General features: G+C 44.7%; 1 pseudogene; it reads left to right on the top strand.

Moving 5' to 3' along the window:
* Nucleotides 1–191: 191 nt before the first annotated feature.
* LOC102422749 lies at nt 192–863 on the top strand (annotated as a pseudogene).
* The last annotated feature ends 22,438 nt before the right edge of the window (nt 864–23,301 follow it).

Raw genomic sequence — 23,301 nt, 5'->3', positions numbered from 1 at the left:
CAAATGTGATTTTTTAAATCTTGTATAACAAAATGAGCCCACATTTGGAAGACCCACATATTTTTGTGACCTCTGTGTGATGTTACAAAAAAAGTTCCATTCAAAGTAAAAGAAAGTGTTTAAAAAGTTCCATTCAAAGTAAAAGAAAGACCAATGGATTTTAAGGTAACATGGTACAAAAGTTCACTGTGTAACTTCAGATTCTACATTATAACTAAGAAACTTCTAATTGGCTCTCTCTCTTCAAGAAGGCAGAGCAACCTCCCCAGCAGACACAGAGATGCAGATCTTTGTGAAGACCCTGACTGGCAAGACCATCACCCTCAAGGTCGAGCCCAGTGACACCATTGAGAATGTCAAAGCTAAAGTCCAAGACAGGGATTTTGTGGGCAAACAGCTGGAGGATGGCTGCACTCTCTCAAACTACAATATTCAGAAAGAGTCCACCCTTCACTTGGTGCTTCCTCCGCAGGGTGGCCTCATTGACCTCTCCCTCTGCCAACTTGCGCAGAAGTACAACTGCAACAAGACAATCTGCCTCAAGTTTTGCGGCCACCTGCACCCCTGCACAATCTATTGCCACAAGAAGTGCGGCCACACCAACAACTTGAGGAGAAGGGTAAATAAGGCCCCTCTACCACCTCCTCAGGCCCACAGGGCAGCCTTCTTCCTGAACCCCGTGGCACTGGGGCCTCAATAAAGTCTTCTTTTTCTTGACTGGAGAAGTGAAAAAAAAAACAAAAAACAACCAACAACAACAAAAAAAAAACACTCCCGATTGTCTTGAGTTTTGGTGGGTTGTCAATGAATGTCCACAATTATATGAAAAGATTATTAAAATATTCCTCCACATTCCAATTGTGTGCCTGTGTACAGCTGGATTTTCTTCATTTACTTCACCCAAAACAAGATCCCAACAGATAAATGAAGAAGCAAATGTGAGAATCAACCTATCTTCTATAAACCAGATAAAAAATGTACTAAAATGTAAAATAATGATACTCTTCTTACTATTTTTTTCTTTTGAAAACTAAACTTATTTTTCATAAAAATATAGTACAGGGGTGTTTAAAGGTAGGTTTATAATTGTTTGTATGGAAAACAATACAATAACCCTAATATATAAAAGCCCAGGGTCGTAATGACTGATCATGACCGAAGGCTGACCAACCTGGAAGTCCTTCAGTCAGTGCTGGGTTGCTGTGGTGACCCAGCACTGACTGCCCAGGGAAATGAGACTCAGAGGGAGAGGCAGGGTCTTATCTGCAGCCTCAGTGGCAGCTGTTGATCAGTACTTGCCTCTCTTTCTCTCCCTCTTTCTTTCCAGGCTTCTTCAGCAGCTGGGCCTTTCTTTCTCTCCCAGCCTCCATGGGGGCTGCTGTTCAGCCCTGCCTCTCTGATCAGGCCCGGAGATAGGCCCAGAGATGCTGACTGGCATAGTGACTGACCAATCAGAACCCAATGTGGGTGCTGTGGGGAGCCAATGGCTGCCTAGGAGGTGGAGCTTCTGATGCTGACTGGCATAGAAACTGACCAATCAGAACCAAATCTGGGTGCTATGGGGAGCCAATGGCTGCCTAGCAGGTGGAGCTTTTGACACTGACTGGCATAGAAACCAACCAATCAGAACCAAATTGCCCAGCAGAGGAGGGCAGTTGGGGGCGAGATCAGGCCTGCAGGGGAGGACAGTTGGGGGCGAGATCAGGCTGTTAGGGGTGATCAGGCAGGCAGGCAGAGGTAGTTAGGGGCAACCAGGCTGGTAGGGGAGGACAGTTAGGGGTGATCAGGCTGGCAGGCAAAGGCAGTTAGGGGCGATCAGGCAGGCAGGCAGGTGAGCAGTTAGGAGCCAGCGGTCCCAGATTGTGGGTCGGGCCTAAACTGGCAGTCAGACATCCCTCCAGGAGTCCCCAATTGGAGAGGGTGCAGGCTGGGCTGAGGGAACCGCCCCTCCATGCATGAATTTTTTGCACTGAGCTTCTAGTTAATAATATAAGAGTAAACTCTCGTGTACTTACAACTGTAAACCTACTTTTGCTCATTGCTGTATATTAATGTGACAGGTTAATGATTATTTTTAATGAGTTAATAAATGAATATATTCAAACTAGAGGCCCGGTGCATGGGTTCATGCACATTGAAAGGAAATTAATTAGAAGGTGGCTGGCGGGGCGGGACTGGGCGAGACAGGCCAGACCTGCCCTGGAGCCAACCTCTCGTAGTCCCTCCCTGGCCAGCTGCACCTGAGGCAGTGCTGGGGCCCCAAGGGTATCTGTGGAGTGAGCAGGGTCCCTCCAGCAGGTGGGGTCCCTCGGCCTGGCCTGTGGGGATCGGGCCAAAACCAGCAGTCAGACATTCCCCGAGGGATCCTGGAGTGTGAGAGAGCACTCTGCAAAGTTGCTGTTGCTTGGCAGTTCCTGCGTTGAGCGTCTGCCCCCTGTTGGTCATTGTGCGTTATAGATACCGGCTGGTTAGCCAGTCGCTTAGCCTTTTATATATATAGACTAGAGGCCCGGTGCATGAAATTCGTGCATGGGTATGGTCCGTAGGCCTGGCCTGCAATCAGGGCCATCTTCTGCAGCTGCCCGCAGCCAGTCCCACCCCCCACCGCCACCCACCCCTGGTTCCCCATTCACCATCGGGTGCCTGATGGCCAGGGGAAGAGACCAAGAGGTGGTCAGTGCACCTTATAGTGACTGGTCCAGTGGTCATCCTGTCATTAGGGTCAATTTGCATGTTACCCTTTTATTATATAGGATAGAGGCACGGGTGGGGGCTGGTTGGCCTTCCCTGAAGGGGGCCCTGGATCAGGGTAGGGGGTCCCCACTGGGGGGTGAGGCCGGCCGGGATGAGGAGCCATATGGTTTGGAGGCTGGCCATGCCCCCGATTGGGGTGAGGGTCCCCGCTGGGGGGTGAGGCCGGGCTGGGCAAGAGGTCACCAGTGGTTTTCAGGCTGGCCACACCCCTGATCGTGGTTGGGTCCCCACTGGGGGGTGAGGCCAGCCTGTGGGAGGGGCTGCGGGCGGTCTGCAGACTAGCCATGCCCTCAATCAGGGTGGAAGTCCCCGCTGGGAGGTGGGGTCAATCTGGGCATGGGACCACCTCAGGCAGTTTGCAGGCTGGCCACACCCCGGCTTTGTCAGGAAGGACATCTGGAATGACGTCCGGAAGATGTCCAGTCTAACTAGCATATTACCCTTTTATTAGTATAGACTAGAGGCTCAGTGCACGACATTCGTGCACTGGGGAGTGTGGGGGGTCCCTCAGCCCGGCCTGCCCCCTCTCCAATCTCTCTCCAATCTGGGAGCCCTCTCCAATCCGGGAGTTTCTGTCTGTCTTTGCAATCATATGAGTGAATTGTCTGAGACCCCAACTCAGTTTGGTTTGTTGCTCACAGAATAATAGAGGCATTTTTTTTCTTTGCTTCATTGGTGAAGATTTCCTGGAAATTTTAGGATATCTTTCCTTTAATGTTTCCTAGACACTGATTTTACTTATGTCTCTCCCCTTTGCTTTCCCTCCATCCCCCACCACAACAGTAACTTGCTCCAGGCTCACTTTACTCTAGTGTCTAGGACTGTGATCGGAAAACCTCGGCTTGCGAGCCATATGCGGCTCTTTGGTATTCAATTGATAAATGAATAAAGAGCAGAGCCACACTCAAGGGGCCAAAGAGCCGCATGTGCCTCACGAGCCGCAGTTTGCCAACTAGGAGATCCATCTAGGAGATCTGTCTGCCACCAGAACTATGATTCCTAGCATTCCTGGTGCTCCCCGCACTCTGGGCTTCTGCTTCCAGTCCTGGGGCTGCCACCAAAACTACTATTCCCAGAATTCCTGGTGCTCCCGTGATCTTGGTTTTCCCTTCCTGCTCTGTCTCCGTCCCATGGCCTCCCACTCTGCCAAGTCCTCCAAGCTGCCAGCTCTTCCTCTCTGCTCTCCGTCTGGTGGCTTGGGGAGCCAATTTCCCCAAGCCGCTCCACTCTCCATCAGCTCTCCCGCTCTGCTCTCCACCCGGCACCTGTGTATGCAAATTAACCCAACATCTTTGTCAGGTTAATTTGTATACTCACTCCTGATTGGCTGGTGAGCATAGCAGAGGGATGGTCAATTTACATGTTTCTCTTTTATTATATAGGATAGCTTGATCTTATATCTAATACAGCAAATATTCCTAGATATGACCCACATAAACAAAAGTTCTTTGGAGAAACAACAAGTTTTTTGAGGTCCTCAATAATTTTTAAGAGTATAAAGGGGTCTTGAGACCAAAAGATTTGAAAACTGCCAGCTCAGGACCTAGAACTTGTAAATTGTGGGAGCCAGTGCTCAAACCCCAGTCAGCCTGACTCCAAAGCCCTTGGTCTTACCCTGAATTGCTCCATCTTGTTTAGATTTGTTGTTTTGAGGTGCTAAATTTCCAAGAACCCATTTAAAATAATAAGTGATGGTGAAATGGATGAAGCTATGTTTCAGTAACAAACAACTTGACATTTCAGTGGCTTTAAATTGCAAAGGCTTTCTTGGTGAGGCCAAGTCTGCTGCTGGCCCAGGCAAAACTCCAAGCCAGCTGTGGTGCATTGTCAGTGACCTCTAGGCTCAACTTGAGTTCTCCTCCACAGTCTTTGTTGCAGGGGAGGGGCACACTAGTGAGTCAAGCATAAGAAACAATGACACTGTTACCTCTGCTGGGGTTTCACTGCAGGGTGGGAAAGTTGTAATCCTCTGTAGCCCAGAAGAGACAGAAGATATCCCCAACCATTTACTCTTCCTTGGTGCCACCATCCTGAAATACCCCATCATCTGCTCCGAAAAGATGCTCAGCACCTGGAGGCATAGACAAGGTTGAGAACTTAACCTCTGCCCTTCAAGGACTCACAAAATATCTGGAAAGGAAAGATACAACTACAAGTAATATCACCTTACCTTTATATAGCTCTAAACTATTTTCTAAGTTACCACATGAATAATTCTCGAACAAGGTAGTTAGAGAAGTCCAGACAATCAAGCAGCTTCGAGTGTTCTTGGAAAAAAGAAAACCCTGGCTCGGATAATCAAGGATGGTTTTCAGAGAGAAGGTGGGATATGAATAGAGGTCATGAAATGAGAGAAGGACCCAAACTGGTAGAAATGGAAATATATAAACACAGAAAGTCAGTGAGGTAAGAGAGAGATTTGCAGAAAGTGGACACACCAATATGACTACAGTTAATCATGTCATAAAATATATTGCTAACACACAAAGATGGCATGGGTATGAGAAGATAGGAAAGCTCTCTGAAGAGGTAAGTAGTCAGCCCAAGAGTGGGGCCCTGGCCCTGGTGAGCACTTGGTCCCTGGAAAGGGAGGGGTTCAGTTGATCAGACCCAGGAAAGGAGGTCACTGGCCCTGAGGACTTCTCACTCGCTGGCAAGAGAAATATTAAGCTTAAAGATACAGACATCACTTGTTTTCATTGAAGAAGCTAGAACCAAAATATGACCTATGTCTCTTTTTTTTCTAAGAAATACATTCTTAGAAATAGTCCCTCAAATTCAACAACAATAAAATAGCTGTGGTGTGGTGTTTACACAAATGAAAATACGATTTTCAGAAATAGCATTTTAAGAGCTGTAAGTCTAGCAGATGTTAGTGTTCTCTTGCTTGCAATCAGTTGTCATGTTCTTTGGCTTTTGTGAGTAGGCAAATCCTGTTTTTGCGTTTCTCTGCCTTATAGACTGACATTTACTTTTGGAGGGACATGAGATAAAATAGAATAAAGAAGAAAAACCCAAACATTTAGGTGTACATTATGCCTGTGCTCAGGGAAGCTGCCATGATCCACGGAAGTTCTGGGAGGTTGGTTGAGAAAAGGGAGAAACAAAAATGAGCAGTGGTGGTAATGGGAGATAGAAACACTGCAGGCATAGCATTTAAAAGACCTCTGGGTAATTAGAATCAACATAGTCTTTCTCTGATCTCTGCAAGGTTATATCCCTTAGTCTGTTTATTTTATTTTATTTTATTTATTTTATTTTATTATTTTATTTTATTTTATTTTATTTTATTTTATTTTATTTTATTTTATTTTTAATCCTCACCCGAGGACAGGTTCATTGATTTTCAGAGAGAGAGGAAGGGAGAAAGAAAGAGAGAAACATCGATCGGCTGCCTCCTGCATATATGTGCCTTGACCAGGAATCAAACTCATGACCTTTCAGTGCACTGGACGATGCTCCAAACAACTGAGCTATATAGGCCGGGGCCCCTTAGTCTGTTTAAATGTTCAAGATTAAATCATAGACTAATAATGTTAGAATAGAGTAAGGAAGATGAAGCAACAGGGCTGAGGCCTCGGATGGCAGGTGCACCAAGTCACACTTTCTTTGATAGTCAGTGGGGGTCACTGTGTGGTTGAGTGGCTGACACTCATCAAAGCAACCCACGAAGAAGATACTGGAGACAGAGTCCAGGAGGCACTGGAGGGAGCAAATGGATAGCAATTTGGCAGCTTGTTGCAGTAGTCCATGCAGAGTCATTACGAGGCTGAACTAGAGTCTGGGCTGCAAGATTAGAAAGAGAAAATGAATGTCAGAGTTATCATGAAGGCATGAAGGACAAATCAAACAGATTTAGGGTTAACCAGAAGGAATTAAACATGATTCTGAAGTCTGGAGTCTGAGTGGCTAAGAACTGAGGTTGGAGAAGCGAGGGAAACAGGCTCAATTTAAAAGATTTCAGTGTTCTGTATTAGACAAATTGCATTTGAGGGGAGGTTGGGTCATCTAAATAGAAATGTTTGGTACAAATAGACATGAGGACTGGAACTTAGAGAAGAGTCCGTGATTGAAATACAGATTTAAAGCGATCCACAAGAGAATAGGAAAAGAAGTTCACAGGAGTCATGAAGAGTTGAAAGAGGCAAATGGCAGGACACCAGCTCAGCACCCCATCTGGGGGGTACCAATTATGAATGTCTAAAAGCACACAAAAATAGAAAAACTTAAAGTATAAGATAAAAAATATAAAGGCAAGTTCTAATATGTTTTCTTGTCTTTATCCCCACCCCAGCCCAAGTGCACAGCCCTTGTATCATATTCATAGCATCTATTACAATCCTATATAATAAAAGGCTAATATGCAAATAGACCAAATGGCAGAACAACCGGAACAACCGAACAACCAGTTAGTATGACATGCACTGACCACCAGGGGGTGTGCACAGAACATGGCTGGCATCGGCCGCAGCAGGATGGTGGAGCAGGTGAGTGGGGGCACCAGACCAAGGTAGGGCGCTGGTCTCTGTCATCGGGGTGAGCCTCTGGTGGTTACTGAAAATTCTTTGCTCCTGCGCGCTGTGATCCTGCCCAGCACTCGCACCTGCTGCCAGCGCTGGCCCCGCTCACACCCGCTGCTGGCATCAGAGCCACCACTCATACCCACTGCCAACACCGGCCCCACAGCCACTGCTCGCACCTGCTGCTGGTGCCTGGCGCTGGCCCCGATCACTTGGCGCCATCAGCGGGTGCAAGCGGTGGCTGCCGGCCCTGATAGCCCCTGAGGGCTTCTCCACCACCCCCTGCTCCTGAGGGGCAATCGGGGCAGCAGCCACTGCTTACACCCACTGACAGCACCACTGCTGGTGCCGGCCCTAATCGCTCCATGCTGTCAGTGGGTGTGAGCAGGGTCAGTGCCATCAGCGCATGGGAGCTGTGGTGGTGGCAGACAGGGGACCTGGGCCAAGGCGGGAGGGGCCAGGTGGGGGTGCGGAGGATGGGCCAAGATCCGCCCCTGTGCCTACCACAGCCTCACGGCCCACAGTTCCTTTCAAGGTGCATAAATTCGTGCACTGGGCCCCTAATCTACTATAATTCTGTTTCTATACCTGGTCTAATTTTCCTTTGTATCATACAGTGCCTGATATAAAGTAGGTCCTTATAAATATATGTTGAATTACCTTATATAACATTAGAAATCATTTTTATAAATAGTTTCAAGTTCCCATAATTTCTCAGTAATGACAGGTTGTAGCAACTGGTATATTGACTGATTTATCTGAACAACACAGTTTAAAAGTCAAATAAATTGGTTTTTCATTTAAGCTGTCCTTATACTTGTCTCAGTTAGATTTTCTCTTCTGTCAGCCCTGGATTTATGCCTTAGGGCACAAATGAATGACAACCCAATTTCAGGTCTGGGGCTGATAAAAATTCCAGCTTTGGGCTGGTTTTTGAAACAAAGTATTTGGACACCAAATATTTAATTTGCAAATGTGAGTTTCCCCACAAAAGCCAAAAGCCCAGTTATTTGAGCAATTTTTAATCAGAGATTTTAAAAGAACAATGGAAATATATTTTAAATAATCCCAATTCCCATTTCTGAAAATTCTATTCAGTTTGGGCATTCAGGGCTCAGTGATTTTTCTGATGGGAATTATCTGTGAAATACTTCTTTAAAAAAAATCCTATCGTGTTTTGGTCCTCTACACTGTTCATTCTATTCATTTAAATTATACTGCTGACAGCCCGGGTATGTGGGCGACAATGTATAAACGTGTTAGTAAGTGTGGGAGTCCTGTGAGGGAAGCCCGAGCACCTGCCTGATGGGCGCTGCCCCTGGTGCTTGTTGACTCTACATGATGCTTTATAGCTTCACTTCTCAACATACTTCCAATAAACCCCAAAACATATCCTTGTCTTAAAAAAGCCAACTTGAAATAGGCCTTCAGTCTTGACTAAGCACTTATTCTTTATTTTGTTGCATTTACTTCTCCCTCAAGACAACATTAAATTTTCACAAAGGGCCATTTGGACCCAAAAATACGGGTGAACTTTTAGAATGCTGCTCTAGTTTGGGAAATCTTACCCATGAGGAAACTGATGGTAGATGGGATGCTGTCAAAGGATTTATTTAGGGTTTGAGTTGGTGTATGAAGACATCATTCACTCATCCTTCCCCCTAGGGCCGTGGTTGGCAAACTGCGGCTCGAGAGCCACATGCGGCTCTTTGGCCCCTTGAGTGTGGCTCTTCCTAAGCCTTAGGACAGGGGTGGGCAACCTTTTTGTGAGTGTGTGCCAAAACCAGCAAAATCTCTGACTCAAAATTCTTCTGCGTGCCAACCCTAATTTTTTGAGAACATGTTACGCCTACTTGATATCTCTTAAGGTGTACGTATGTGAAGAACCTTGAAGAAATAATAAAATTCATTCGAGCGACAAAAACACAGTATATGATGATGAAAAATACATTTATTTTTTAATGTATACATGTACACTGATAGTCTGACAGAAAACTTTATGACTCCGTTTGATATTATCAGTGGGACTTTTGCTGCTGCTGCATCACTGACGACAGAGATTTTACATCAGGTTTATATTTCGTGACCTTCAGAGATATGCATGAGCTACTACTTTCATCCGTCAGGCTACTCTTATTATGAGACTTAACAAAATTCATCACTGAGAACAAAGTTTCACAAGCGTATGTGGATGAAACCAAAACACTGGTCAGATCTAGGAAGGCAGAGAGAGTTAAGGCAGAGGCATAGAAATTGCTCTTCTCCTCTCTCGTCAATCCATGTCTATGGTCTTTAAGATAACTTGTTATGTAAAATTATTTATTTATCTAAGATGCACCTACACTGAATTTATCTGAAAAATAAAAAAGTTGATATTAAGAAAAAATTGTAAATGGAAGATTATAAGAGAGGGTTTTGCGTGCCAGCAAAAGTTACTGGCATGCCATGTTTGGTACGTGTGCCAGGGGTTGCCCACCCCTGCTTTAGGAGTACCCTAATTAAGTTAATAACAATGTACCTACCTATATAGTTTAAGTTTAAAAAATTTGGCTCTCAAAAGAAATTTCAATCGTTGTACTGTTGATATTTGGCTCTGTTGACTAATGAGTTTGCCGACCACTGCCTAGGGGAATTATTCCTACATGTCCCACATCCAAGAAATAGTAGCCCAAGTATTGCCTGAATAGTCACCCCCATGGCTAGGCAACAGTTAAGCTGGATGCATATGGCTCAGCCATATTTGGGATGAATATGACTGCATATGGGCTCTTCTCTTTCCAATGTGGTTGTTATATGTCAGCTGTTCCCAACAGGGTTCTGCCTTCTCCCTACCTACAGGGAGCAGGGGTGAGTGAGTCAGCAAGTTCCACAACCTGCCTTAAGGAGAAGCTGTTACTCCTCTGGATTGCTAGTCCTTGGTGTGCTTTGGACCTTAATTTCATCTTTCCTCACTGTTATCTCTTCTCGGCACCATCACAAGACCATCCCAACTGGTGACCCTTTTCTACCTTGCTCCCCATGGAGTAGACCTGTGCTACACAGTATGGTAACCACAAGCCACATAAGGCTATTAAGCACTTCAAATGTGACTATTCCAAATTAAGAAGAGCTATAAGAATAAAATATATACCAAATTTCAAAGATTTAATATCAAAAGTATAAATTATCTCTAATAATTTTATATTGATTACATGTTGTACTATTAATAATTTAGCTATACTAGGTTAAACATAATAAAATTTTCACCTGTTTCTTTTTACTTTTTTTTAAATCCTCACAAGGATTTTTTTATTTTGAGAGAGAGAGAGAGAGAGAGGAACATCCATGTGAGAGAGAAACATCAATCGGTTGCCTCCCCTTCTCTCCCCAACTGAGGATCGAACCTGCAATCTAAGTATGTGCCCTGACTGGGAGTCAAACCTGAAGCCTTTTTGGTGGACAAGACCTCTTTACTTCTTAATGTGTCTACTAGAAAAAATTTTTAAATTTCAGTGGTTCCCGTTATATTTGTATTGAACAATGCTGCTGTGGACTCCATGCAGCACCTAGAGCTATCCTTTAAGATTCATGAATATCATGTCACTCCTCTACGCAAAACTCCCTAATGGCTTTACACACCACTAAGAGGCAAAGAAAAGATCTAATTGTAGCCTATAAAGCCTAGATCATCATAGATGATCCCAACTACCTCTATGAACCCTCTTCCCCATCACTCCTGTTTTGCCACTGTACTCAGGGCTCACTGGCCTCCTTGCTACGTGCTGAACATGCCAACCAAGCTCCTATCCCAGGGCCTTTGCATATGTTTTTCCCTCTGTGAGAATTTGTCCCCCAGATATCTGTGTCATCTTGCAGTTCCTTCAGGTCTCTGCTCATTTGCTACTACCCTATATAAAGTAGGAGCCCACAGGCAGGCATGTGCAAGTGCATAAGTGTGTGTGTGTGGGCGTGGTGTGCGCGCGGGCACACACACACACACACACACACACACACACAATCCCCTGTACCATCCATTCCCTCCTTACTCTGTTTTAGTTGTCTTCATAGTTCTTACTATACGCCGTCATTTTTTGGGGGGTGGGGGGCAGGGGTGGTGGTTTCCTTCTATTAAATGTAAACTCTGGCCCTGGCCAGATAGCTCAGTTGGTTAGAGTGTTGTGCGTTTGTCATGGTTGTGGGTTTGATCCCTGGTCAGGGCATATACAGGAATCAACCAATGAATACATAAATAAGTGGAACTGCAAATCAATGCCTCTTCTCTTCTCTTCTCTTCTCTTCTCTTCTCTTCTCTTCTCTTCTCTTCTCTTCTCTTCTCTTTCTCTCTCTCTCTCTCTCTCTCTCTCTCTCTCTCTCTCTCTCTCCCCCTCTCTCTCAAATATAAAATAAAATATAAACTCCATGAGAACAAGGATTTTTGAATGTTATTTACTGCTGAAAACCAAATGCCTAGGCCAGTGCCTCGCATGTCAGAGACATTCAGGGAATGTTGTTGAATGAAAATGAATGAATGCCAGAATGGTCAATGTGTATGGATCCAGGATGAAATAAAATAGGATGCTCCTTCAGGTTGGCTGCTAGCCTAAGTAAAAGGACCTCCTCCACCACCAAAGGACTTCTGCACTGGGGTTTGAAGCAAAGCCTCAGAGTAATGGGGGCCCCTTGCCTTGGGGGACACAGGTGCCATCCAAATGTTAACCCTAACACAGCTCACAAAAATCTTTTTGCATATGTCTCCTTTTTCTTCTTCCTTCCCTCCCTCCCTCCCTCCCTCCCTCCCTCCCTCCCTCCCTCCCTCCATCCCTCTCTCCCTCCCTCCCTCCCTTTCTCTCTAGCATAACTAAAACAGAATACAATACTTTAAAATTCTTAGGTAAAATCAAAAGATAGTAAATACAAATAGCATAAAACCAGTCAGTGCTGTGTGTGGGCCATGACCTCACAATGACTAGTCATGTCACAGGTTAATTAAATTTTTAAGAACAAGGCCTGGCTTCCTCTGGCTTCAGCTTCCATCTGTCCCTGTCACATGTACTCTGTACCCCAGTCACCTAGTGTTATCCTGAGCATCCTCTTCAATTCAAGGAGACACTGGAACATCAGCTCTCCTTGTTACAAACCCTTGCTTTCTAGAGACACCTAGCTCACAGTTTATAGTCACTCTAAATGCAGTTACTCCCCAGTTCTTCCAGGCAGCCCTTCCTCTGCCCCAATATGCATCCAGTTTCATCTCTGGGGGCTGTTCCCACCCCTGCTGAACTCATGGCAGCCCCTCTGGGAAGATCTAACAGCTTGACTCCCTCAACTAACATGGAAATACAGTACCTGAAGCCTGGAGGTTCCAGACATAGGGGGGCCTCTTAGAACAGCCTCACCCGCTGGGAGCAGCCTGCAGACCCTCTGTGCCCCTTCTCTTGGGTGCAAGATCAGACAGGAGGAATATCCCTGCCTACACTCCTGAGGCCTCACCAGGTGCTAATCTGTGCCTCTAACGAAAATCCCGTTCTGTTCTTTGGGACTTACCCATTAGGATTTGTGGCTTAGGCTGTGCTTAAAGAAAAGGGAAGAACTACTTAAAAGCACTTTACCTGTCTCCTCACATTGCTTGCACCCACACCCACTAGCTTTTTCACTCCCAGCCAGTAGGCCAGTGCCCACGCTCTCCCCCTCCATGGTCCCTCCCCTTTGATCAAGTGAGGACTTGGTATTTAATACCTGGCTGCACATTACCAGTGTCCTTTGGGGAAATTACCTAACCAGCTGAGCCTCACTCTCATTTGCAAAATGAGGATGAAATAGAAGATACCCATCTCACAGGGACCTTGAGAGGTTTTCTGGAAAACATGTGTGATGCCCAGTGGCTCTCCCTTCCCCAGTGGTAAGTGTTGTGTCCACTTGCAGCTGCAGGGTCTGACGTTGTCCCACAGGAGGAAAACCCATGAAAGTAGGAAAGCAACACAGAACAGAGCTCAGCTGAGAAATGGACAAAGACTGTAAGTCCTGATGAGCTCACGGGAGCCCTTATATGTGGCTGAGCCTACACCGGAGACATCCCAAAACTTTCAAGTTCTGTGAATCATTAAGTTCCTTTTTTGTTTTTTGTTTTTATTTTGTTTTGTTGTTTGTTTTTGCCTGTAAATGCACAAGCCCAAACTAAAATACTGATTTTTTGTGACCTGGCTCTTCACCTTGGCAGCTTTGTATAAGATTTTCATGAGTCTCTGGCTCCCCTGGGTGGCAAAGAGAATACTAGTAAATTCAAGTTTCTAGGATTCCTGCTTCCTGCATAAGCATTCTCATTTCTACAGTTTATTGACATGACTCCCCCAGTGTCTGACATACTTGGCTTTATTCTTAGCCTGCAAATGCTTGGACAAAGATTTCCTTTTTGTGGCCCAACTGCTCTCCTAGCTGTGGTGGTGCTGTCAGCAGTGAGCTGGTCAAACCCCCGCACTGGTCCTTTTTGGGGTGGCCCTTGGCTTTGGGTCAATGGCATAGTGAGTGGCCCAAGCTAGGAGACAGCAGGTCACCCTCCTCTAGAAGCAGTCAGAACACAAAGCACCCTTGGGAATGATTAGAATGTTTTGCCAACCAACTGTGAGAACCAGCCCACAGTCCATCATGCTTTTAAAAGCCCTGTACTATTAACTAGCCTCATTTGGATTACTCTGAATGAGGCAGGTGCAGAATTGAAAAAAATTCAAGCCAGTGGGCATTTTAATTATAAAATTTGTAAGGAAATATTTGAAAACACAAAGTTTAGCCATATTGATTTTATTTTATCACTAGAGGCCTGGTGCACAAAATTTGTGCATGGGTGTGGTCCCTAGGCCTGGCCAGCAAATGAAGTGCAAGCGTCTGGCATGGAAGGGCAGGTCCCAGCTGACCTTTGGGCCCTCAGTACCTAGACTGCCGGGCCCCCCGCGCGCCCCCCTCCGCCTGAGTCACAGCAGCCGAGTCTCCATGCGGAGATGCAGTGAACATGGCCAGACACCGGGGGACAGGGCACAGTGTGGGGAAGCTGGGCGGGCAGCACTCTCTCTCCAGGCCAGCCTCGCAGACCGGCTCCTGCACGAACCCATGGGGAGCCTGACCAGCCCTTGTGATCCTGGCGGCTGCTGCTTGGCTCACCCAGAAGAGGCCGCACAGGTGTGGCGCGGGCTTCTCGCGGCGGCCTGGCACCTGAGTACAGAGGCTTCCCAGGTGTGCAAATCCTGGCATCCCTGGGGAGGGTAGCAGGGGGACTGAGAGCGAGCTTGGTGGACACCCTGCATTCTTACCACACCTCCGTCCCTGTCCCCCTCCGCTCCCAGGTAGCTGGCGAGAGGTCACAGCCTCCTGCCCAGGTGCCACAGGAGGTTGGTCACAACCACCCACCCCCAGTTCCCTGGGGCCCAGCCTTGATCAGGCAATCAGGGCCTGGGGGAGGGACTGAGAGGTTGGCCGGCAGGCCCATCTGGCAATGAGTGTCTGCCCCCTAGTGGTCGGTGCATGTCATAGCAACTGGTCATTCAAGTGGTTCCGGTCGCTTAGGCTTTTATATATGTAGATGATCAGTTTTCTGGAGAGCCATTGCTATTGCAGAGTCAACAAGGCCCCTGACACCCTTACCAACCTTTTAGTTCTCAGAGACAATCTGGAAACATCCTTAGCAATTGCCACTCTGTTATGCTTTCATTTTTACATACCTATCACTCATTCCTTGTGACCCTTGCTCTTCAGAAACACTACGCTGCTCATCCTCACAGGTATAGTCCACCTCCTGTGTATTTGCCTCCTCTGACAGGGAAATGAAGTCCCCTTTCTCCAGCCTCCTCATCTCAGCTCATGTGTCAACTACCTTGTCTCCCCATTCCACACCCATGACCCAGGCTGTGCTACATGTCCTGCTCCTGTTTTCAATAATGTTCTATGCACAGTATGTCTTATGATGGCTACATGGGCTCATTATCGGCTTATGGGTGTCCACAATTAGGCTGAGAAGTTTGAAGTCTGGTCTTTATCTCTTTATTTCTTTAAAACAAGTGTTTCCTAGTGCAGGGCTTGGCCCAAAGTTTATTAAATGAATATATAATTAGAAGGATAGGAGGAGATAAAATAGTATTTGTTGTGGTGGTGAGGATTTCATCAGAGGATTTCTGTCGACTGAATGATGGTGGATCCACATTCTGAAGGTGAAAATTCTATGGCTCAGAGAGTATATGCAACTTCCCAAAGTCACACAGCTGTAGTGGGAAAGCTGGGGTGTGAGAACAGCTCTCTCTGGTCTATAAGCTCTTGGCTTCACCTACACCTCTCTGTGGCCCTTCGCTTACACTTCTCTGTATCCCTCACTCTAGCAGGGAGGCAAACATGTTTTGTCAATAATAATCTTTGAATCAACTGTAATACTTTTACAGAATGGCTTTCCATGGGTGGAATTCCACAAATGTTTTTTAGATGAATGGATGAATGCCTGGACTTGGGGAAACTTCCACTGTTGAACAAAGGTGGCTGACATGGTATTGTATTATTCCTTTATAAAATGTACTGATATCATCACTATAGCAATGTAGAAGCTATAATATTATACACTAAGTAGAAGCATAATATTATAAAATAACATTGAAGAGAGGGTTTCAAGAAAAATGTAAAATTAATGAAAGAAAATAAAGTCAACCTCCTTGCTAGAATTGGATTCTCTGATTTTGAATGATCTGTAAAGTTTTTAGCACATATGGTTCTAATTTTATGAAATCTGTGGTTTGTTGATTACCTAAGCAGTCATGCACTACGAGCAGCACACTGAAAGGTGAGGACAAGTAAACAGGGTTGTGTTTTCTTACTGGGAGAGAATTACAGGGAAATGAAGGTAATTGGATGTCTTAGGTCAGTGGTCGGCAAACTGCGGCTCGCAAGCCACATGGGGCTCTTTGGTCCCTTGAGTGTGGATCTTCCACAAAATACCACGTGCGGGCGTGCACGTACAGTGCGACTGAAACTTCGTGGCCCATGCGCAGAAGTCAGTATTTTGTGGAAGAGCCACACTCAAGGGGCCAAAGAGCCGCATGTGGCTCGCGAGCCGCAGTTTGCCGACCACTGTAGGTGACTAGATCTATCAAGGCAATAAAAACCATAACTGCCCTTTACCATGCTTCCTTGCTGTGGCAGGCACTTAGCATATGTTAAATTATTTAATTCATGGCTTGGCTGGCATGGTTCAGTGGTTGAGCTTTGACCTATGAACTGGTAGGTCAAGGTTTGATTCCCAGTCAGGGCACATGCCTGGGTTGCAGGTTTGATCCCCAGTGAGGGGCATGCTGGAGGCAATCAATCAATGATTCTCTATCATCATTAATGTTTTCATCTCTCTTTCCCTCTCCCTTCCTCTCTGAAATCAATAAAAATATATTTCTTTAAAAAACTTCCCCCCAAATTTTATTTAATTCACTGGATTTCCTATCCACATTTTACAGGTGAGATTTCAGAGAGGTTAGGTTGTTGCTCAAGAGAGGTTGCAATGCCAGGAGTTACACCCAGATCCATCTGACTCCAGACACAGAGTCCAGTATATTGTCTGTAACTCTCACTACCACAGAACCTGCAGTCTGCTGGCTGGCCCTGAACCTTGCTGAGTCCATCACCATATCCCCAGGGTAGACTGATATTTTCATCCATCATAGGTGAAGTCAGGGCTACTCTGTATGAGCGAAGTGTACAGTGGACTCATTAGAAAGTACTTTAAGTTGAAGGCTAATAGACATTTTCAATATGCAGTCTGTAAGGGTGTATTTAAAAGTACAAAGGTTTGGCCATATTGGCTTTATTTTAGTACGACTTACGTCCTGGAGACACATTGCCATTGAAGAAAGTAAACAAGGTCCCTGGAACCTTCCTTGGAAACAGCCCAAGATTCCTCAATACCTCAATCCCCTCCTCCATCCCTGCCAAGCACCCCCACATCCCTTTACTCATAAACAGAAACACTTTACTTCAGAAAGAATTGTGATTCTCTGTTCAAGGACAAAGGTGACCCTCAAGGACATGTCATAGGTCACAGTAGTAAGAGTGAGGTGTCCTGTTCTCTAAAGAAACAAAAAAGGTCTGTTCTTTCATCATTGCCTCCATGAGTAATAAGCCTAGATTGTACTCCCTCCTCTCTCGGGGATGTCCTCACCATAGAACAGGCCAGGACAGTGCAGGACCTCAGGGAAAACAGCCTGTCCTGGTTTGTTCTAGGCAAGAAGGGCACCTTTTCATTGCCCTGCAGCTAACTGATGCTGTAAGCTGGCTGGGGCATTCTTTGGCTGGTTAGGCCCCTCAGCCCTATCCTGCTTAAGCACCTTGACACAGGAAGCAATGGGTTTGTGTTCTGGGACCTTTAGGAGACACACCCAATAGTGAATGAGGAGGCTGGAGACAGGCATAGAAAGGCAGGGTCGGGAGCTCAAGACAGACTTTTGTGACTTTCTGTTGGGCTGACCCTCCACCTCCCTTCAGAAATAAAGAAGAAATTTTTATACTATAGTCGAAAAATAACAAGAGCTGATATATGAACTCCTCGGAAGAAAGCCTTTGCAAGCATAAAGTACAATAACATATTTGTGGAATGTACCCATTTTTAATGAAAGATACCCATTTACAAACTTACTCAGGATAAACAGACTTGACGTTACACAATATAAATAGCTGGCTTCAGGGTCATTAATCAGCAATATTGGCTTCCTTACAGTCATTGCACTCTTCTCTCTCTCTCTCTCTCTCTCTCTCTCTCTCTCTCTCTCTCTCTAAAGTTGGAAGGTATGTCTTCTCCAAAGCTTTCCTCACTCCTCCTAACATACCTTAAGCCTTACATCTTCAGAGGTAGAAAGTAGCTGGAAGGCATAAGCAATGACTCTGGAGTGACTCATCATTCAGAATCAGCAAGAAATACCCTTTTTGCTGTTTCTCCTTTATGTTGGGGAATTAAATAAAGCAACTTCAATTTTCATGACTCTTAGTTCTCATGTCTGTCTCTTTTCCACATCACTATAGTCTGCTATTAGACAACTGACTTTTGTGATTATATTCATCCTTGCCAAGAGTTGACTTTGCAAACAGGTAGCCAGCTCTCTTGAACTTTCTAGAAGGAGAATTTCATCTCACTTGGCACACCTGGGTAAGATCAGTCCTACTTGCTCAGTAAAAGCAAATCCTAAAAATGTTATTCATTCTACCACTCCCACCATCCTCCATGGATCATTAACCCATTTGGGTTCCAAGAACTCAATGTGCCACCCAAGGATGGCATCCATAATAGTGCCAACATCTCTGGAACTTGGACATATTCTGGTTTCAGAATCTATCTGACATAAAAAATACACCAACAGTTTGATAACTGTTACCCCCCCCCAAATGAAGGCACCTCCTTTCAACAGGGCAAATTCAAATAGTCTGTACTGAAATGACTCATCTTTATGTATAAGGACTTTAATTTACCTCATTATAGTTCAAAATAGAGAAGACACGGGACACTAACTCTTCCTCCCTTTTCTTTTTCTCACATGTGCTGATGAAACAAAGAAAAGAAGACAAGAGGAACCTATTTCTGGGATATGAATTTTGTTTAGAGGGTGGAAAATCAGAATATTATATAGGGCAACAATGATCCTGGCTATCCAAATATTAAATTTCTTTATTTCCTCTACTAAAAATAGAATTGTTAAGGTGGCCATAAATGTAAGAGTTACTTAATAATTGTCAGTAACTGCAGGCATTCTAATTATTAGTTCCTAAATAAGAAAACTAAGGCCAAAAAAAGTGATGAGTTTTTGCCTGAAGGAAATAATTTATAATTATAAAAAAACTCCTCAACCACAGTCAATATTAACTCCTTAGAATAGTCAGGACACATCTTCACAAGAGCAAGCATGTCCTGTAGCAAAACTCGCAGGAGAGAACCCTGATACCCAAGGACACACCACCCCTCCACTATGCTATTCTTTTGCCAGTTAAGTTTAAATAAAATCTTGTAGATATTATAGCAATGGTTCTCAATCAGAGGCCTGGGATAATGCTAAACATCCTACAATGCACAGGACTGTGCCCCACAAAAGAATTACCTGGCCTAATATGTCAACAGTGCCAAGATTGAGAAAACCTGTATTAAAGAAAAGCTGATAAATGTCTCTTTTTCCCAATTAAGTTTATGATATACTTTTATCATTCAACCATTCGCCAAATATTTATTGAGCATCTATAGGGCACTGGGAAGAAGAAAAACAAGGTCACTGCCTTCCTGAGCCACACAATTCAGAAAGGAAATAAGTCAATAAGATAATTGTAGATTGTGGTATCCAGTGTAAAAGAAACACATGGTAAATGACAGAGTAACTGGGAGGTGCGTTAGATAATATGGTCAAGGAAGAATTACCTGCTGTGGAAATAAGGACATTTTGTTCAGCAAATAACAGAAACCCCTAATTCAAGTTGGCTTAAAGAGTAAGGAGATGTTTAAATTCACATAACTTAAATCCAGAGATAGGGCTAGTCTCAGGACTAGCTTAAAAACTGGGCTCCAACTTCTACCCAATTTTAAATGCCAGCTTCCTCTTCAGGAAGTTAGTAAAGTGTCTCATACTGATGGCCCCTACACACTCACCTGTTCTAATAAATAGTTAAGATGGACTGATTAAATAAAAAGGTGCTAGAAAAATGTACAAATTAGCTTCCACAGCAATAGGAGTTGAAATAGAAGTTCTGGCTTTTCTTGAATAATTTTACTAATACTATGATTTATGGAATGCCTACTAACATACTAGATGTTTTATTTATATCTAATTGTTCTAAATTCCCATCAAGATGGGTATGCTCTCCATTTTACAGACGAGGAAACCAGGAGCCACAGAAGAATTGGAAGATTACATAGCTATTACCTAATAATGCTTTACATACATTTTCAATTATTATATACAGCCTATGGAGTGGAATACAGGAAGGCTTAGTAATTTCTCAAGGTCACACAGTTGGCAAGTTAGTAAGTATATATAGTCAAAATTCAAGCCCATGAAGTCTAACTCCAGGAGGGCTGGTGCTCTTACAAGCTGTACTGTTGAGTATATTACTATTGCCCCAGGACTTAAACCTGATCCAAATCTATCTGACTCCAAAATCTTAAAACTGTTCCTTTCTCTTTTGTGTACAAGTCTCTTCATATAGAATATGAGAAACAGACCAAAAAATCTCAAAGTTCTATATCTGTTCAAAAATGCCATTATTACTATACTTACCTGGCATGGGAGATACCAGGATAAGGCAGGTGGTTTTCCTAGGGCAAGACTCACCCTTTGAAAATCCTGAAAATGTTATTTATTCTATCACTCCCACCATCCTCTGTAGATCATTAACCCATCTGTTGCAAGCAGGTAGCCAGCTCTCTTGAACTTTCTAGAAGGATTTCATCTCACTTGGCACACCTGGGTAAAATTAGTATGACTTGCCCAATAAAAACAAATCCTTAATGGGATCTACAAGTAACTTGGTGGCAACTACATCAGCATGTTATCCAGGTGTGCTGACCCCTGGGATTTCCCCAACTGTGGGAAACTTGACTGCATAATTTGTGGTAGAGGGGACTCGTTCACATTCTCCCCTAAGGAAAAAAAATGCTGAGTCCATGGATTTTAATATAAGGTTTTGATATGCATAAAAAATGGTGGTGGGAGAGTTTTTTTGTAAGGTCCAACAAAAATAATTATACTTAATTATATTTTCGAATTTAAGAATGCAATCACCTTGTCAGTAGATTGGAGTATCGTACCATACAGCAAAAAGTGGCAGGGTCAGTTGCTGCTTGGGCTTCTACCATCATTTTATTAGGAGTCCTTTCAAAGAGCAAGACTTTTAAACTTAAACAAAAGGGGTATAAGATGGAGGCAGAATTGGTGGGTCTTTCTCACACCTTCTCCCAGAATCAAGCTGGAATTAAATATAAATTTGGGAATATTCAGCTGAAGACTAGCTTAAGAGGAGACTTTTTTTAAAAACTAAGGGCAGAACCCACTTCAAGACTGCACCTGTATAACAGCTCACACAACATGGTCAGGCTTGACCCTCACAGTCAGCCAGCCTGAGAGGAGATACCAGTGATGAATGGGACAACAATCAAGACCCAATTACAACAGGAGAGCCAAAATGGATGCCAGCATGGATGGACCTAGAAATTATTATGGTAAGGGATTATTATGGTAAGGGAAATAAGTCAGAGAAAGACAAATATCACATGACCTCACTTACATGTGGAATCTAATGAACAAAATAAACTGATGAACCAATTAGGACAGAGACATGGGTGCATGAACAGACTGACAGATCTCAGAGGGTGAGGGTGTGTGGGGGTGTGTGACGAGATTAACCAAAGAACGAATATGCATATATGCATAGCCCATGGACATGGACAATATCATGGTGAAGGCCTGGGGTGGGACAAGGGCCAGGTGGAGGGGGACGATGGGAGAGGAGAAATTGTGGACACCTGTAATACTATCAATAATAAAAATAAATTTTTAACAAAGGATACCATCACCTTTGATAGCTACTATTATTGCTCCTATTTTAGAGGTGAGTTAAATGAAGTACCTGATTAAGCAAGTTGCCAGGTCATCCATAAAAAACAAGCAAACAAAAAACACTTCGAATTTACTTTATATGTAACATAAACCCGGGTTTCTAGTCTTGTCTCTGATTTAACCTAAGGATTGCCATCCTCAGCAGGAGTTAGATTTTTGTGACTTTAGGTAACAGCTCCTAACTTACCTAGTTAAGTGCGTTTGAACTGTGCTTGTACTTCTATGAGCCTGAGGGAAAGCAAGAAGTTATCAGGCAAACTTAGACGTGGAAGGGTATAAAAGACTTGAAATGGTAGCAGAGCTCCAACATTTTTTTCTTTTCTTTTCATGCTTAAGTCTTTACTGAAAAGTTAACAGGAACATTGTTTTTCAGGGTGAGACAAAAAAAGTGTTTCAGATCAAACAAATAAAACGTTATGCAATGAACTATGGCTAGGAGTGGCAGGACAGAACAAAGTCTGCGCAAGTCAAATATAAGTAGCAAGTGATACCTCAGAATTGTAAATCAAGTTATATCCAAAAATGCTTTCGTTACGAAACAAAAAGAAACACCCAGATATTCCACAAAAGAATAACTTGCCGGCTGATGAATACAAGAACATTTAACAGAAACCCTGTGCTTATTATTCTCGGTTTAAACGGAAATTCCTTGTCCATAATCCCCAATTGTGGGGTAACCTAGACAATATCAGACATGAACACAAAACAAACCAGCACACAACACAGCACTGCCAAGGCTTCAGAACGTGTGTAAAAGCGTTGCTGAAAAGCCGGCTCTCGCGAGAGTTCTACAAAACAAAGACAGGTCCCAGCACGCACCGCGGCTGAGACTACAGGTCCCAGCATGCAAGGCGCACACGGACAGCCAGCCAGACTACATTTCCCTATATGCTCTCCTGACAACGGGTCGCCCCCTCAGCTTGGGGGTTTTCTCCGTCCTCTCACTCCTCTCAGTCTCTCGTTAGAGTCCAGGGGTCGGACAGCGTTACCCACGAGTGAACTACGAAGATGACGATTTTTCGAGTCCTTGTTCATTGTCCGCTGGATTAACAGCCAAGAGCCTGGGGCCGGGAGGGAGGGGGGAGGCGCGGGCGGGTGGCCCTGCCGGCTGAGCCAATAGCTCCGGAGCGGCGCTCCTGCGCCATGGCAACGGCGGTCATCCCTGCAGGGACCAGGGCCCCATTGGGTGGAATCTTTCGAGAAGGCTCGAGAAGAAGGAAGCGGAAGTGGCACGTGGAGGGGCCGGTGGAGGCGCCGGTGAGTAAATGCCGCAGATTCTGGAAACTTCTGATCAGTGCGATACATAAAGCTGAGGAGCTGAGACCTCCCCTTTTGGGTCGGTACTGGGGCGCGCAGCGGCGAGCCAGCAGTTGCAGGATCCAAGCGCTGGCTCCGTGAAGCTGCCCCGCGTGAAGAAATTGGGCGCCCCGCTCGGCCTCTCCGGG

The sequence above is a fragment of the Myotis lucifugus genome, unplaced genomic scaffold, assembly GCF_000147115.1.
Source record: "Myotis lucifugus unplaced genomic scaffold, Myoluc2.0 scaffold_19, whole genome shotgun sequence".
Lineage (NCBI taxonomy): Eukaryota > Metazoa > Chordata > Mammalia > Chiroptera > Vespertilionidae > Myotis > Myotis lucifugus.
Note: the sequence above shows the minus strand (reverse complement) of the source record. Positions and strands in the feature narration are given on the sequence as shown.